The 15,760-nt window shown below is 46.1% G+C and overlaps 1 pseudogene; it reads left to right on the top strand.

Annotated features, from left to right (window-relative positions):
• The first annotated feature begins 482 nt into the window (after positions 1 to 482).
• LOC122153511 overlaps positions 483 to 15,760 on the top strand; it is a 147,693-nt pseudogene continuing 132,415 nt past the window's right edge.

The raw sequence follows: 15,760 nt of genomic DNA, 5'->3' as shown, positions 1-15,760 counted from the left end.
AGTGACATTCCTCCTCCTCTATACAGGTGCAATTTAAAGACACCGTCTTCGCCACGGCCCTTTGCAGCCAACTGTAGTTACTCCCCAGCGTTAAGCTCCAGGTACCTGAGTCACCTTTGAAGGTGCAAGGCATGCATCAGTCCCCTGGCTGGTTTTGGAAATACTTCTCCCAAAGTTTGTGCAGATTTCAACATGCACTGTCCAGCTGTAGAGGGCCTGAATTCCACCCATCAGCTGAACAGAAAGCGCTTTGGGGTGTGAACATCAGGATGAGGAGGAGGTGTCTAGATAGGGCAAAGGATCTTATAATATCAGGGAAAAGCAGCACAGAAACTAATGGGGTTCAAGCCTGCCATCCTCAATGCCCAGCCCCATCTCTTGTCCCCATGGCTCTCATCTAGTAGGCTATAGGTTTTCTATAGAACCTATTACGGGCTGCCCATATCCATCGTGATGTCTGGGTTGTATGAGGACATCTAACCATGGTGGTGGTGCTGCAGTTACTGCTGAGCAGCAGCAGCACTCAGAAACATTGTGTGGTCTATCAGCAAGAGCCTGTCACGGGAGGACACAAAGCTGGAGAAGCCAGTGACACCTTTGATAAAAATCTTCAAAATGAAATAATGCATCAGGCTGACAGGAATAATCCACACCTTCTCTCCCAGGTGAGTGAGGCTCAGCATGAACTGATAGCCTCTCCTCCCTCGGAAGCACATGGAGCGTTGCTGTGCCCCTTCACATCTGTCCTGAGCTCTGTGCACCGCAGCCTGGTGGGCTCTCCCTGAGGCTGAGCTCCATCATCCCTGGGTCGGTGTGTCAGTCCTCCCTGAGAGCTAGCACCATGCTCAAATGCTGCAGCTGGGAGGTTAATCAGTAACTGCAGAGGAAAAAAACACATGTCCCTTTCAATTATATTTGCTCAAATCCACTGCAATGAGCGGAGGACCATAACACTCAATTATTCCCAGCAATCAAATTAAATTTATGGTCGTCATTAAGGAGTCACCATTTGCCCACAGCTGCCTCATTGGGAGCACTGATCACCACTGTATTATCACTGGGAGGTGGTGAATGAATTTTTGTGCATGCTTTATCCTCAGCCAATCTTTGGGGACGTCATTCACTTGCTTTTTAAAGCTGTTCTCATCATAGGATTTGGAAAATACCCTCAAGTCTGATGTATTGTAAAAATGACTTAGCGCATAATGTGATTTGTAGTCTAGAGGAGAAAAAACAAAGCACTCCAGCCTGTTTACTCCTTTTAAAGCCAAAACCAGCAACTCCAAGTAGGCAGGAAGGTCTGAGCAGACTGCAGTGTGGGGATGGCACCTCAACAACCCCCAGGAGCTTGGAGACAGTTCTTTGTGTGATCTCCACACATGTGGTCAGGGCTGCGATGTCAACACCTCCTCGTCCTTGAGCTGGGCAAAATGTTGGGCTGAAACTTTTAGAAAGAAAATACAGTCTTGGTGACACAAATTGTTTGTGATTTTGTTTTATTTTTGCAAAGTTCATGTTCTTATTTAAAAAAATGAAAACCCTGGTGTCCCAAGGAGATGATTTCATGCAGTAGTGTTGTATCTCTGCCTCTTGTCTTTCTTCATATAGTAACATTGGAACCTTTGGCCAACACTGATTACATTATATGGAAAAATTAAGTCCAAAACATATGAAATTCTTGCATGTTTCATGACAACTAATATCTGGAAGCAGAAAGTACCCACCAAAAAAAAGGTTACAAGGTAAAAAGACATCTATTAACACATTAAATTACTGCAACAGTTAATTGTCCATTTCCTTCTGTTTTCCAGTGAAATTAATCCAGAAGTTACAATAAATACTTTAAAAGTTGTAAAATGCCTATTATTAATGGGAAACACTAATTTAACCACCAGCCAACAGATTGTAGGACAAAAGCATTAAAGACAGTAACTCAGAACCTGACAGGAGCTTATAGAAAACACCTTCCCTTGCTGAAGAAGGAGGTGAGTACTGTTTAAGATCATCATTGTCTAGATGGCACCAAGCTGTGCGGGAGCAGCTGATATCCTGGGCTTCTGTTCAGAGAGACATGGGCAAGCTGCAGGGGTTGGCCAGGAGGAGCCTGTGGGCTCAGCAAGAAACATGAATTCCTGGAGCGGTGACCCCAGCTGAAGGCTGGGGACCGAGGAACTGGGAAGCATCTCTGCAGTGAAGGATCTGGGGATTCCGGCCAACAAGCTGAACATTGTCCAGCTGGTGCCCATGCTGTGTTGAAGGCCAACCACGGACTGGGCTGGATGAGCAAGAGTGTGGCCAGCAAGGAGAGGCAGACCCATCCCCTGAGGCCTTACCAGTGCTGGTGCTCCTGGTGTTCTCAGACAGCAACCTCCATTCCCTGGGAGGACCTGGGCTCTGGATGAGCCTGTCCCCCAGGGAGCACTTGTCCCCGTGGCACCATGTGCAGTTCTGAGTCAGGAATGCTGATGGTTTCCATCACCCAAACCACCCTCCAACCAGGGGGCAGGCAGCTACTTGCACTGCCTGTGCGGCACCCAGGACACTGCCACGCCAGCTGAGGGATCAGTCCAGACTTGCACCATTTTATTAATTATTATTAGCAAATGCTCATCATTAAATGTCAATAATGTAATTGTACCTGGCAAAGTTGATCTCTGTTGAGGCCAGCAGGACAGAGAGAAGCTCATCCTTTGTGAACTTTCTACAAAGCCTGCCTAGAGCATGAGAGTTGCAAACTGCAACAGTTGAGCTCAACTCTTCTCTGTTTTATCCTAGTTTGATGGGACACCCAGGATCTCATGTGTCAGTGTGCTCCAAACAGAAACTGCAAGTGAATCTGGATGTGTCTAACTCTTGTATTTCCTCAGTGACACAGGAAGTAAGTAGCTTTAACCATTCTCTTACATGAGATCATTACCTTTCTGCAGCTAACACTGTGGGGCTGTGTTTTCAACAGAGAGAAAACCAATATTGACAGTGCAACTGCCTGGCTTTGGGGGGGATAGCACGTCTGCGTGATAAATGAAGTTGAACAGGAGGATTTATGCATTTATGCATAATGTTATTGCTATTGTTTGGCTGGGAAAGATTATCTTCTCTATGTCTAGACTAGTCTAATGCTAGCCTGATCCTGTTAACCAGCTACCACAGATGTTTAGACAAATATACCCATAATCTCAAAATGAAAAATGAAAGAAACTCAAATAGGTTTTCAAAGGTGACTTGAGCAAAACCGAAGCCAAACACAGGAAAGCAGGATAGTATTTTCTGTTTGGATTGCTTTTTAAGGTATTTTAGGTTTCTGTTCATACAAAGTGGTTATGTTCACAGACAGTTCATTTACTACATTTTATTATACATTAGGTCACCTGACATGCAGAGGATAAAGTCTTTAGCACATTAAAATAAGAGCTGAAATACATCCTCACCTGGGATACTGGGCCAAAACTTGATCCAAAATCCTGGCCTACCACATGGCAGTATGGCAGGATTGGACTCAGAATCTGAGCTAAAGCATGGGCTAATCATGACTGGGAGCTGAGTGCATGACCCTTCCTTCCCTGTCTTCTTTACTCACATTCAGAAAAGATCTAAACTGCCTCAAGTTTTTCTGAAGTCTGCTAACCTCTGAAATTTTTCTGCCTGACTTCTCACTCTTTACTGGAAGAGCCCAACTGCCCCATCACTGACGTGAGCATGGAGCAGAATATGGTTTTGGCATAAGCCCCCAAAACCTGCTCATTTTGGGAGGCACTGTTGTGCAGTGGTTACTTCTAAGTACTAAGAGGAAACAAAAAAAATGCTGGGAGAAGGTTAAAAAATGAGAGCAGATTATTCCGAGGCTAGGAAACACGATGAGTCTCACTGACTTTCCACCCAAACCAAAAACAGGATAGAAAAGGATGTTCTTCATAGAAGACCAGCTTCCTGGACAGTTTCATCTAAGACCGGTTGTTCTTGGGGTACCAAATCCCCTGAACTGGAGGACAGGGATGAGGAGCAGAATGAAGCCCTCATAATCCAATGGGAAATGGTTAGCAACTTGCTATACCACTTAGATACACAAGGGTTTATGGAGTCGGATGAGACCCATTCAGGGGTACTGAGGGAGCTGGCAGAGGTGCTCACCAAGCTACTTTCCATCATCTGTCAGCAGTCCTGGCTCACCCAGGAGGTTTAGCAAATGTGACACCCATCTACAAGAAGGGCCAGAAGGATGATCCGAGGAACTACAGGCCTGTCAGCCTGACCTCGGTGCCGGGGAAAGTTATGGAGCAGGTCATGTTGAGAGCTGTGACACGGCACGTACAGGATAAGCAGGTGATCAGGCCCAGTCAGCATGGGTTTATGAAAGGCAGGTCCTGTTTGACTAACCTGATCTCCTTCTATGACAAGGTAACCCGCTTAGTGGGTGAGGGAAAGGCTGTGGATGTTGTTTACCTGGACTTTAATAAAGCCTTTGACACCGTTTCCCACAGCATTCTGGAGAAACTGGCTGCTCGTGACTTGGATGGGTGTACTCCTCGCTGGGTAAAAACTGGCTGGTGCCCAGGCCCAAAGAGCTGTGGTGAATGGAGTTGAATCCAGCTGGCAGGAGGTCACGAGTGGTGTTCCCCAGGGCTCAGTACCGGGACCAGTTCTGTTTCATAACTTTACCGGTGACCTGGATGAGGGGATCAAGCGCACCCTCAGTGAGTTTGTGGATGGCACCAAGCTGGGTGGGAGTGTTGCTCTGCCCGAGGGTAGGAAGGGTCTGCAGAGGGGTCGGAACAGGCTGGAGCGATGGGCCAAGGCCAATTGTATGAGGTTCCACAAGGCTGAGGGCTGGGTCCTGCACTGGGGTCACAACCACCCCACACAACGCTACAGGCTTGGGGAAGAGCGGCTGGAAAGCTGCTGGGCAGAAAAGGGCCTGGGGGTGTTGGTGACGTCCGGCTGAAGGTGAGCCAGCAGCGTGCCCAGGTGGCCAAGGAGGCCAGTGGCATCCTGGCTCGTGTCAGGAATAGTGTGGCCAGCAGGGCAAGGGAAGGGATCGATCCCCTGTACTCGGCACGGGGGAGGCCGCACCTCGAAGAGTGGGTTCAGTTTTGGGCCCCTCACTACAGGAAAGACACTGAGGTGCTGGAGAACAAGTCTTATGAGGATCATCTGAGGGAACTGGGGGCATTTAGCCTGGAGAAAAGGAGGCTGAGGGGAGACCTGATCGCTCTATTACTACCTGAAAGGAGGGTGTAGTGAGGTGGGTGTTGGTCTCTTCTCCTAAGTAACAAGTGATAGGACAGGAGGAAATGGCCTCAAGTTGCACCATGGGTGGTTTAGATTGGATATTAGGAAAAATTTCTTCACCAAAAGGGCTATCAAGCACTGGAACAGGCTGCCCAGGGAAGGGGTTGAGTCACCATCCCCAGGGGTATTTAAAAGACCCATAGATGTGGCACTTAGGGACGTGACTTAGTGTTGGACTTGGCAGTGCTAGGTTAATCGTTAGTCTTGGTGATCTTAAGGGTCTTTTCCAACCTAAATGATTCTATGATTCTATGAAATCCACAGGGTCTGGAGAGGTTACATGCGAAGTGGGTCAGAAAACAGATAGAGACAAATCAGGGCAAAATCCCATTTCCGCAGTAGATGGGGCCATTTGGGTGAAGTCAGCATGGTACAGTGCATTTCAGCTATGTCAACAGGTCTGTACAAGAAAAAAAGTTCTTTCTTCAGAACAGGTTTTTAGCTGCATAGTCTGGAGCAAATTCTGACTAAATGGGACTGTGAACATTTCCTGCCATGGTCCTGTTAGCCATTTGCTGTTACACAGTCATTTAAAAAACATGCACGGACATAATCATAATTTACTCTGTGGTTTATCAATACTAAATTTGGCCATTGTTGAATTCTGACAGCAAAATTGCTGTCATATTTAAGAAGTGAATTTTAGGGATTTGAAAAACAAGTTGCATTTAAACAAGATAATAGAAACTATATGCTGTTGAGGAAAATCTGACTGAAAAACACCACTATGTACCCCTGTCGTTGGTGTTTCACAGGAATGTGTTTATGGAAGACAGCAAAAAAAAAAAGCTGTTTGTTAGACAAAAAAACTGATTCTAAGGGAAGTTCAAGGGGTCTGCCCATGACCACAGAGAATGACTGAGAAGCATCTGTACCTGAGTGTGGGTCTAGAGGACAGATCAGTGTCCTGCTTGTGCTATTGATATTCGAAATTAAAATATGTCATAGCTGTGGGTTGCTATAACAATGGAAAACAAACCCATGGTCAGTACCACTTAGTGGCTTCAGTGGCAATCAACTAGTCTTACTGAGTGAGCAAGTCTTCTTGGCCTTGTGTTTGTCCACTACTTCCACATCATGTCACTTGGGATCAATCTGAACTTGTACAGACCACATGGCTCTGGACTGGAGGATGAAGATCTGGACGCTAGATACCCACCAAAGCTGCTCTATCACTCCCCTCCTCAACTGGACAGTGGAGAGAAAATATAACAAAAAGCTTGTGGGTCAAGATAAGGACAGGGAGAGATCATTCAGCAATTACTGTCATGGGTAAAACAGACTCAACTTGGGGAAAATTAATTTTTACCAATTATTACCAATCAAATCAGAGTAGGATAATGAGAAATAAAACCAAATCTTAAAAACCCCTTCCCCCCACCCCTCCCTTCTTCTTGGGCTCAGGTTTACTCCTGATTTTCTCTCCCTCCTCCCCTCTAGTGTTTCAAGGTGGGCAGGGGATAGGGTCTGTGGTCAGTTCATCACCCGTTGTTTCTGCTGCTCCTTCCTCCTCATGGGCAGGACTCCTCACACTCTTCCCCTGCTCCAGCGTGGGCTCCCTCCCACAGGAGACAGTCCTTCATGAACTTCTCCCACGTGAGTGCTTCCCATGGGCTGCAGCTCTTCCCAAACTGCTTCAGCGTGGGTCCCTTCCATGGGGTGCAGCCCTCCCAGCATCAGACTGCTCCAGCGTGGGTCCTCCACGGGTCACAAATCCTGACAGTAAACTTGCTTCAGTGTAGGTTCCTCTCTTCATGGGTCCACAGGTCCTGCCAGGAGCCTGCTCCAGCATGGGCTTTCCACGGGGTCACAGCCTCCTTCAGGCATCCCCCTTGCTCTGGCATGGGGTCTTCCATGGGCTGCAGGTGACATCTGCTCCATGCAGACCTTTATGGATGCAGGGGACAGCCTGCCCTCTCACCATGGATTGCAGGGTGGTCTCTGTTCCAGTGCCTGACGCACCTCCTCCCCATCATTCTTCATTGACCTTGGTGTCTGCAGAGTTATTTCTCTCACATATTCTCACTTCTCCTACTGCAATTGCAGAGGTCTGTCTCTGATTCTGTGGACTTTCCCTGTGGATCTGGAAGAGGGATTTTCTCCATCAAACTCTTCCCCTGACCTTAGCAGTGCAGGTGAAGGGGCAGGATTTCCATGCAACCCACCAGAACTTTGTGTCCCATCTCATTGGGATGGGATTTTGTGGAAGCTGTGGGGAAAAGGACCCGAGCTTCCCAGGTCTTGGAATCAGGGTTGGGCAGCACTGATGGCAAAGATATATGGAGGTTTCCAGTCCAACCTACCATTTGGAACAAGATAACCCCAACACTAAATCATGTTGGCCATGGCTTTACTGAGCTGAACCTAAAAATCCTCCAAGAATGGAGACCTCCTGGCTCTTTCATGACTTAACCCATGGCTGCACCATCCTCCTGGGGAGAAAAGTTTCCCTAATGGCCATCCTCAACCTCCTGAGCCTGAATCTGTGTCTCCTGCCCCAGTTACTTTGCCTAACACTATTGAGAAGAGTTTGGTTCCAATGCCTCTGTCATTCCCTTTCAAGTCTAGAGTTATAGAATCATAGAACATTTAGGGAAAGACCTTTAAGATCATTAAGTCCAACTGTAAATCAAACTGTAAAGTAATTGCACTGCTACCATATCACCTCTTCACTAGGTGAAGCCAGTCCAGCTCCCTCAGACTCTCCTTGTTGGTCACATACCTCAGCCTCCTGACCATCTTGGTCGCTCTTGACTGGCCTCTCTCTGGTTTCCCCACATCCCTCTCAGTGTAGGAGTCCAATGTTCAAGCCCAGTGTTTTAGGTGTGACCTCTATTGATCCAGTCCAAGGATCCAGTTGCCAAGGTCCCCATGGATTGATGTCCTGCCATTTTGTATATCGTATATCCACTCCTTTCCCCCCCAATTCGGTATCATGTGTGAATTTGCTGAGGGTGACCTCTGTTTCATTGTCCAGATGTTGACTGATGTGACCACAAATATCACCCTGGAGCAGGCATTTCCTACCAGTCCCAGAGCAGACATCAGTCCATCACTCACTGCCATTTGAGACTATTTTCAACCACCAAGGAGCCATTGCCCAGTCTGTTCTGCCTCAGCTTTCAAATGAAAATGCTCCAATCCGCTTGTGTCACTTTCTCCACCACAATCGCAAACACACCTACACCTACAAATGTGCTTAGTCGTTCCAATCACTCCATAGGTTCCCCATGAGCATCATTTAACTCCTGAGAATGGATTTGGGATGCTTTTCACTGTGCATAACTAGTATCATCATCCTATTTTCCCAAGTAAAACTACCCACTGATTTTACTCCAGATGTGCAAAGTCATTTTTCTTGCCCTGAAATCCTATTCTTGGGGGTGAATTTAGTATTTGTAGAATGCAGGATTTGTAATTGGATTGAATGTTTTCAACCGAGAACTTGTTAACCCAGCTTTAGCCACAAAGGAGATGCACAGCTCATTTTCTACTCCCTTACTAAACCAACAGAAAACTCTCAGTTTTTTTAATCTTATGTGTTTTCTCATGAAAATACATATTCATAGTAGTTTGATATAAGAGCTCATGTGGGTAAATATATTTGCATAAATATTCAGAGGAGAATATTTGCACAAGTAATTAGGACATGTTTGTTTTTCACGAGTGTTTATTTGGAAGGAAATGTTTTTCTACCAAATATTCATGACTAAAAGAGGTCACAAATGCAAGCAAAACGATTCATGGGGATTAGTCTGCAAGAAGATTTCCCTGTGTGTCTGTAATATTTCCACTCAACTCTGGTTGCTATGTAGCCAGTCGTCTGCAGAACCTGATGAGCTCTGACAAGGCCTTTCCAAATATGCAGGAGCATCTGGAGCATTGATGGAGGCATTACTATAGGTTCCCTAAAGCACTGAGCTTCAGCCAGTAATTAACAATAATAAGAAATAAGAATATTAATTATAATAAAATAATCCTTGCTTGGCATGAGACCCTGAGTCTGGGCTGACACCTGTTCTTTATCCTCAAGATGCCATTCCCAGTTAATTCTGCTTGAGCCCATTAAGTTGAATCCAGAGGACAGGGCGCTATTGTGTTTCTTATAAACCCCGGAGACTTACTGCAAAGATGCTGCTTAAGTCTTCTCTTCCACTTAAGAGCATGACTTGATTCCAAAGCTTCTTGACATGCTTCTCCTACTTCATGTAGGAGCACAACTCGATCTCCACATCACAGTGCTGTGCTGATGGAGCCGGGTGCTCAAGGTGGTGGAGCTGGTTCCAGGTTAGTCACATCATTGCACGCTCTCACCCATGTTTTTGAGGTGTTATGCAGTGTTAGGGTGTCAGCTGGGTTCTGCTGTACTGATTCCACTCTTTTCCAGATGAAAGAGTTAATTTTCACATTAATTTTCTTCTTCACTCAAGGTAATAATAAGGAGAAGCGTGAAAGGATCTTTATTCAGGATTTAACAATCTCATGAACCTTCTACCACTGCAGCTTTTTGCAGGTGGGATTTTCAAAGCAGATCAAAGAAAGACATTGGCCAGGTATCTGTGGGAGCTGGGTTCCACAGTCCTCTGGGGTCTTTCAAAAATGCAAAGTAAAGCCAGAATTGTCAAATACTTGTGCTGTAGGTTTGACCCCTTAAGACTGCATGAGACCATCACTGACTTACTCCTGGGCTTCTCCCCCAAGAGCCACACTCCACCTTCCATTACTGCCTACCAGGCTGGCGCAGGAGCTCCTGAGCATGCAGAGGAGCAACTCCAGACTTCAGCTGAAGCTACTGAATATTGACACTACCACATCAAGTTACTCCAACAATTATAAAGAGCTCTTAGTAATGATATGAGGACCTTGAGCATGCAAAGAAGATTCGGCATGGATTCTGCAACTGGAAGATATGAAAAAGCAGTGGGAGAGCCTGACCTGAGGATGAACTGAGGGCTAATCTGGTTCACAGGTATCCCAGCACTGTTGTCCCCCAAGCAAAGCAAAGTGGTTTGGATGAGGACTGGGGAAAAGGCTCTTTGGTGGCTGAAGGAGATATTGGAGCTGGGGTCGGTGGGACTATAGCTTCCAGGCAGCAGTAGGGGAAGAGCACAAGTGGGAGACACCATCACAATGCTGGCTTTCTAAGAAGGGGAATATCAGCTGGTTTTGACTCTGATGATATTCATGGAAGCCTTACCAGGCACTGGCTCCAAATGGAAAGTGTCCAGATAAGGTTTTCTAGAGTGATCCAAGGCCCAGGAAAACTGTCTTGCAGCGGTGTTACAACTGCTAAACCAAATTGTTTTAATAAAGAAATTAGAAAGATACACATCATAACAAATGTAGGTGGATAAATGGCAAATTGATTTCCACTGGGACATTAATTTAGCAGTAAAATACGTAACAGGATACACTGAATAGGAGCTGCAGCAAGGCAAATTCAACCTGGAAATAATTGTTAAAGCAACTAACCCCTGGTCATCTATCACGTCTGACCTCAGTTTCACGACATGGATCTCAAATTTGTTTTGATGAAGCCTTCCCAAATATCTGGCTGGATTCAAAGGGAACAGAGGTTTTCCCCAGGAATGGCTGTTTGAATTAACTGTTCTTGCTATTCAGCTGCTCAGATAGGCCCAGAAAAGCTTTGCTGGTGCAAGCAGAAGCATCCCTATGGCAATACAATTCACAGTTTGGCCTTTGTAGTACAGGGCTATTTCTAGGGCAAAAGAATACACTCCAATAAAAGCAATTTAATGCTAACATAGACGTTTCTATGTCCAGGTGCAGAATATTTTGCTGCTGCCGAATATTTTGCTGGTGCAGAAATATTCCCAAAGCATCACAGCCTTGGTGCACCAGAGAAGCTCCAGGAGTGTCTGTGGTTTCGCTGTTCTCTCCGGGTCCCCCCTGCCCCTGGCATTCCTGGGTCAGCAGATGCCACAGCCCCCCTCCCGCTGTGCCACCTCCACACGCCATAGCTCTCCTGAGTCTCCTGGAGCAGCTCATCATGGTAGAAATCACAGGCAATCAACTCCAATGGCAACCTCAAATGAAAGCAAACCTCAGCCAGCACGACACGCCTGATGGCCAGGGCAGATGAAGGCAGCCTGGTGTGACCTGTGCCTGCTGTCACCCCCACTGCCCCTTCCCAAGGAGCTCAGCTGGTGCACCAAAAGATCCTCCTAAGAAGCAAAGTCCTCGTGCTCTTCCTGCAGCCCAAGGTCATGGATTAAAGAGTTACAGAAGTTTGCTTGACTTGGTGCCTGTTTCCAAAGTAAACCTCATTTGCACAACAGGAAATTGTAGCTTTTAGGCCATTACTGATTTTAGGAATTGCCAATATCCTCTGCTGGTGCCATCAGCAGCTCAGAGCTTATCCGAAAGCAGCTCCAGGAGAATGATCTGAGCTCAGACAGGTGAACAGGAGATCTGTACCCTACTTAGCTGGCATATATATTTGTCAGTAAGCAGGACACTCAATAACCTGAGATCTGACAGCCTTCAGACCCTGTATGGGGAGATGTCAATCATTCTGGCTTACATTAAACACCTTCCCAGGCATCTTGGCCACATTATAATATCCCAGCAGTGCCAAATTACAAACATGAACCACACATGCTAATCTCTTGATCCTGTCTTATTTCCTTTTTGGACAGTCCCTGAGGGAAAGAAAAAAATGTCTTTTGAGCATAAGAAAATTATAAGCCATGTGTGGGGGAGGGTGAAGTGAGCAGACATCACCCCGTGTCTCTGCCGAGCCAACTATGGATTTTTGCAATTGATTTGAGAGCATGTTTATGTGCATTTTCCCTCCCTGCCCTGGTAATATTCATAATGGAGAGATCCAGTAACCAGTAAATGGAATTAGAACAGAGGAAATCCTTTGAAGTTTTGTGTGCTTCTCAGTTTGAATCGTGACATGGTCCCACCTGCCCAGTGGGACTGAGCTGGACCTCCTGACTGAAGCACAAGGGTAGTGCTTGAAGAGAGGGCACTGATCGTCAGCTTGTCCTGCTCTGGGGCAGCAAGTGAAAGCTCCTCAGGAGACACGTGGAAACCTGTGGTTAGCACAGACCAACTCAGAGGCGAATTTTCATCTCAGAGTAGCTTCCCGTTTGTTTCCCTTCTCAGAGTGAATTTAGTGATGATAGAGGACATTTCCCTGACAGTCCTGGGGATGGGATTCTTTGCATGCAAAACACGCTGGTATAATTTAGGCACACCACCCCCTTTTACCCATGCAGCAATTCTGCATGGCCAGGAGCTCAGATCAATGTACTCGGAGGCAGCCACAGCTACAGCTGTTTTCAGACAAGGGCACAGTTACTTGAGCAAAGAATACAGTGGGAAACTTCTGGCACATCTTAAGGACATGGAGATGGAAGAGCTTGGCAGCACTTTTTTGAGAGATGCTCAGCATCCCTTGGGCCTTGGGCAAACTCTGCTGTCTTTTTGGAAGATTTCTCCTCCAAGAAGATACTTCCATCTCACAAAACACCAGAAATTTCACAGTGCAACCCACAGGGTCTTGTCAGTCTATGTGGGATACAACAGGAGGAGCTGGAAAGGCCCTTCCCAAGCAGAATTTTAGAAAATCAGCATACCTTTGAGCCTTGCTACATCTCCCTTGCCACGATGACCTTCAGGTGACCTTACTTCCCAGAGTGAGAGTAGCAGAAGAAGTGGTTTCAGTCTACTGCAACTGGAATGGACTGGGCAGTTTGCCAAGTGAATATCTGCTGGGTTAATCACTGTGCAAATCTAATCAGGAACTGGAATGTGCCAGGCTCATTACTGAAATTAAATTCACCTCCAATTAAAGAGAGAGCTACAAGCTTCCATCATGTAGAGGTGCCCCCAGGCTGCCCCTCCCCAAAACAACATCAAATCCAGTCCTGCTGAACTGCAGGTTTGCTGAACACTGGAGAGATTTCCAGGTGCAAGGAAGTGAATTGCTGCTTGTGCTTTCCCCCGAGGCTGTGTAAGGAGTTTGCTGATGCCCTTAATAAATCACCTTGCAAGTCAGAAGTAACTTCAATGGCAGGATTTCCAAGGAGAGCTTGGCAAGAGAAATCTGGGGAGACAGTAACTGGAACGTCTCTCGTGGCAAGATTGTTCCTAGGATCTGTGGTCACTTTTACAAATGCTCACCTCACACACTGATCCTTTCCTTGGAACCTACATGCCTTATGTCTACACTTCAGAGTCCGCATAAAAAAAATTACTTTGTGATGAGAACAGCAAGGCTGCAAAGTCAAGCAGGTAAAAATGCAGAGATGCTGACTTCAAACTTTTTCAAGCTTCAGTTGCCCTCTTGGCTTCCACAATTAAACTTGCACAGCCCAATTGCATCATCACCACTCTCAACATCATCTCTTCCTCCCTCTGTGCTTCATCTGGGCATTATCTGATTTCAGGGAAGAACTTCTAATATTTTAGGTCAAAATATGTGTCTGTAACTGAAATCCAGATCTGGAGACTTGACAGGACAGCAGATGTAATTCCTGTCCTTCCACAAAGATTTGGGCTTGGCTTTCACCTGGAGGTGGCCAGGGTGGATGGAAACCTTTAAGGCTTCCCGTACACATGTCCTTGTTCCTCTCACACGTTCCACTGCCAACTAAATGACAGTATTCCCCAAAATATAGGTAGGATCTGAGCTCCTCCAGCCTTATGGATAGAAACTAGATCTAGATATCACTGAGAAAGGAGCCAATGATGAGATAACTGAGTACCTCCAGCATGTGGCCCTAGGATAAACTGACCCAGGGATTGCAGTAGGGTCCCCTGCTGTGTGCACCCACGTCTGTACCTCGCGTGGTGGTGATACCTTCTCCGTGCAAGTGACAGACCCTCAAGTCAGATCAGTGACTGATCAGCAGTGGAGCAGTACCAAGGTCCAAGATCTGGGGCACCACAGGCGTGGTTAAAGTCATGCCTTGTGCTGGATGGTGGGAACTGGAGTTCAAGCAGAACAGAGCACTTGTTCCAAATTATACACCAACAGAGGCCTTTCAGAACAACAGCAAGGGAAACTGGCATATGAAGACCTGGGTTGAACAGGGCAAGAGGGGGATTCCCTTTGCAGTACAGTGACAGCACAGCTGGGATGTTGGGGAATCCATTGCCCTGTAAATTCATCCTCTCACCAAGGTTCTCAGAAGCAATTAAAAATAATTTAGGCTTCTGGTGCCCTCTCTGCTAAGTGAGTGCCCAGTGAGAGAGCTGGGGGCACAATGACCCAACACACCATTGCTCTCCTTGGGCACCACATCCTCTAGACAGCTGCTTTAACCCAAAATCCCTGTTCTAAAGCAAGCAGGAAAGACATTTAGGCTGACATCTCCCACGTTTTGACTGAGCTGAGAGGACCGAGGAGACAATCACCTCTCTGTCCATTTTACAAATAGTACTTATAAATTCATCTCCAAAGAGAAAAAAAATCTTTTAGAAATTATCACAATGAAACATTTTTATTTCTGATTTTTTTAATACACATTTATGGGACTTTCAGATCTATTTACAGAAGTTCTTTACAATTAGATATTTTTTTTTTGCTGCTAGAGGTGGTTGAACCACCAAATTCAACACGGCTCTGCCCCAAGCCATAGCCTGGCTTAACTAAAGGGGGAGGTTTTAGGCCTGTCAAGGTCAGGGTCAGTAAATCAGTTGTTGTTTTGTGTTCTCATGGAGCTGGGTGGGGAACTGATTAATTTTTTTTCACTGGGATGGTCAAGACGTTGAGAAACAATGTTTCAATTTTTTTCCCAGCATATTGGAAATTAAATATATATATTAAAGAAAATATTTCATTTGCCAGCAAAAGGATGTCATATGGTATCATTTCAAACTGGAGTACTGAGGCATTTCATTTTAGAAATACTGGCACAATATATTATCCATTTGTGGGATTTTGTAAGCATAAAGAACTTGGTGAATGCTACACACTTGCAGTAGGAATGGTTCAACCTTGAGGCACATTTTATTGGTGCCCAAAGCATCACCTTGCTGGGTGTCTGGGTGTTCCAGATCTCTGCAAAAGCCAGAGGTGCTGAGCAGAGCTCTATGGAGCAGAAGGAGACTTGATCTTTAAACAAAACCTATTTCACGCCCTCACAGGCTCACGAGCACCAAAACAGTTGTGTCCAAATGGTCTGCCCAGTACTCAGGCGCTGGGTGGGTATTCAGGTGGTCCATCCTTGCCTTGATGCAGACGAGCAGGGACACTGGCAGTCAGGGCCTCATCTGGTCTCCTGGGCTCTTTCTGCCTGACCCATTCCCCTACAGCCAGGAGTGCTGGAAGCCAGAAAAAAGGTTATTGTGCCATCTTGTTGCAGACCTTTTTAGACCACTATAGTTGCTTTGGCATTATCATATCAATCTGATCTGGCAAGGTACATCATTCCTGTGACTTACATGTGCTTAGTCTGATAGACAATGTACCAGAAAGACAGAAGGTTCTTGTTGTTGG

The sequence above is a fragment of the Tyto alba genome, unplaced genomic scaffold, assembly GCF_018691265.1.
Source record: "Tyto alba isolate M040663 unplaced genomic scaffold, T.alba_DEE_v4.0 Super-Scaffold_20, whole genome shotgun sequence".
Taxonomy (NCBI): Eukaryota; Metazoa; Chordata; class Aves; order Strigiformes; family Tytonidae; genus Tyto; species Tyto alba.
Note: the sequence above shows the minus strand (reverse complement) of the source record. Positions and strands in the feature narration are given on the sequence as shown.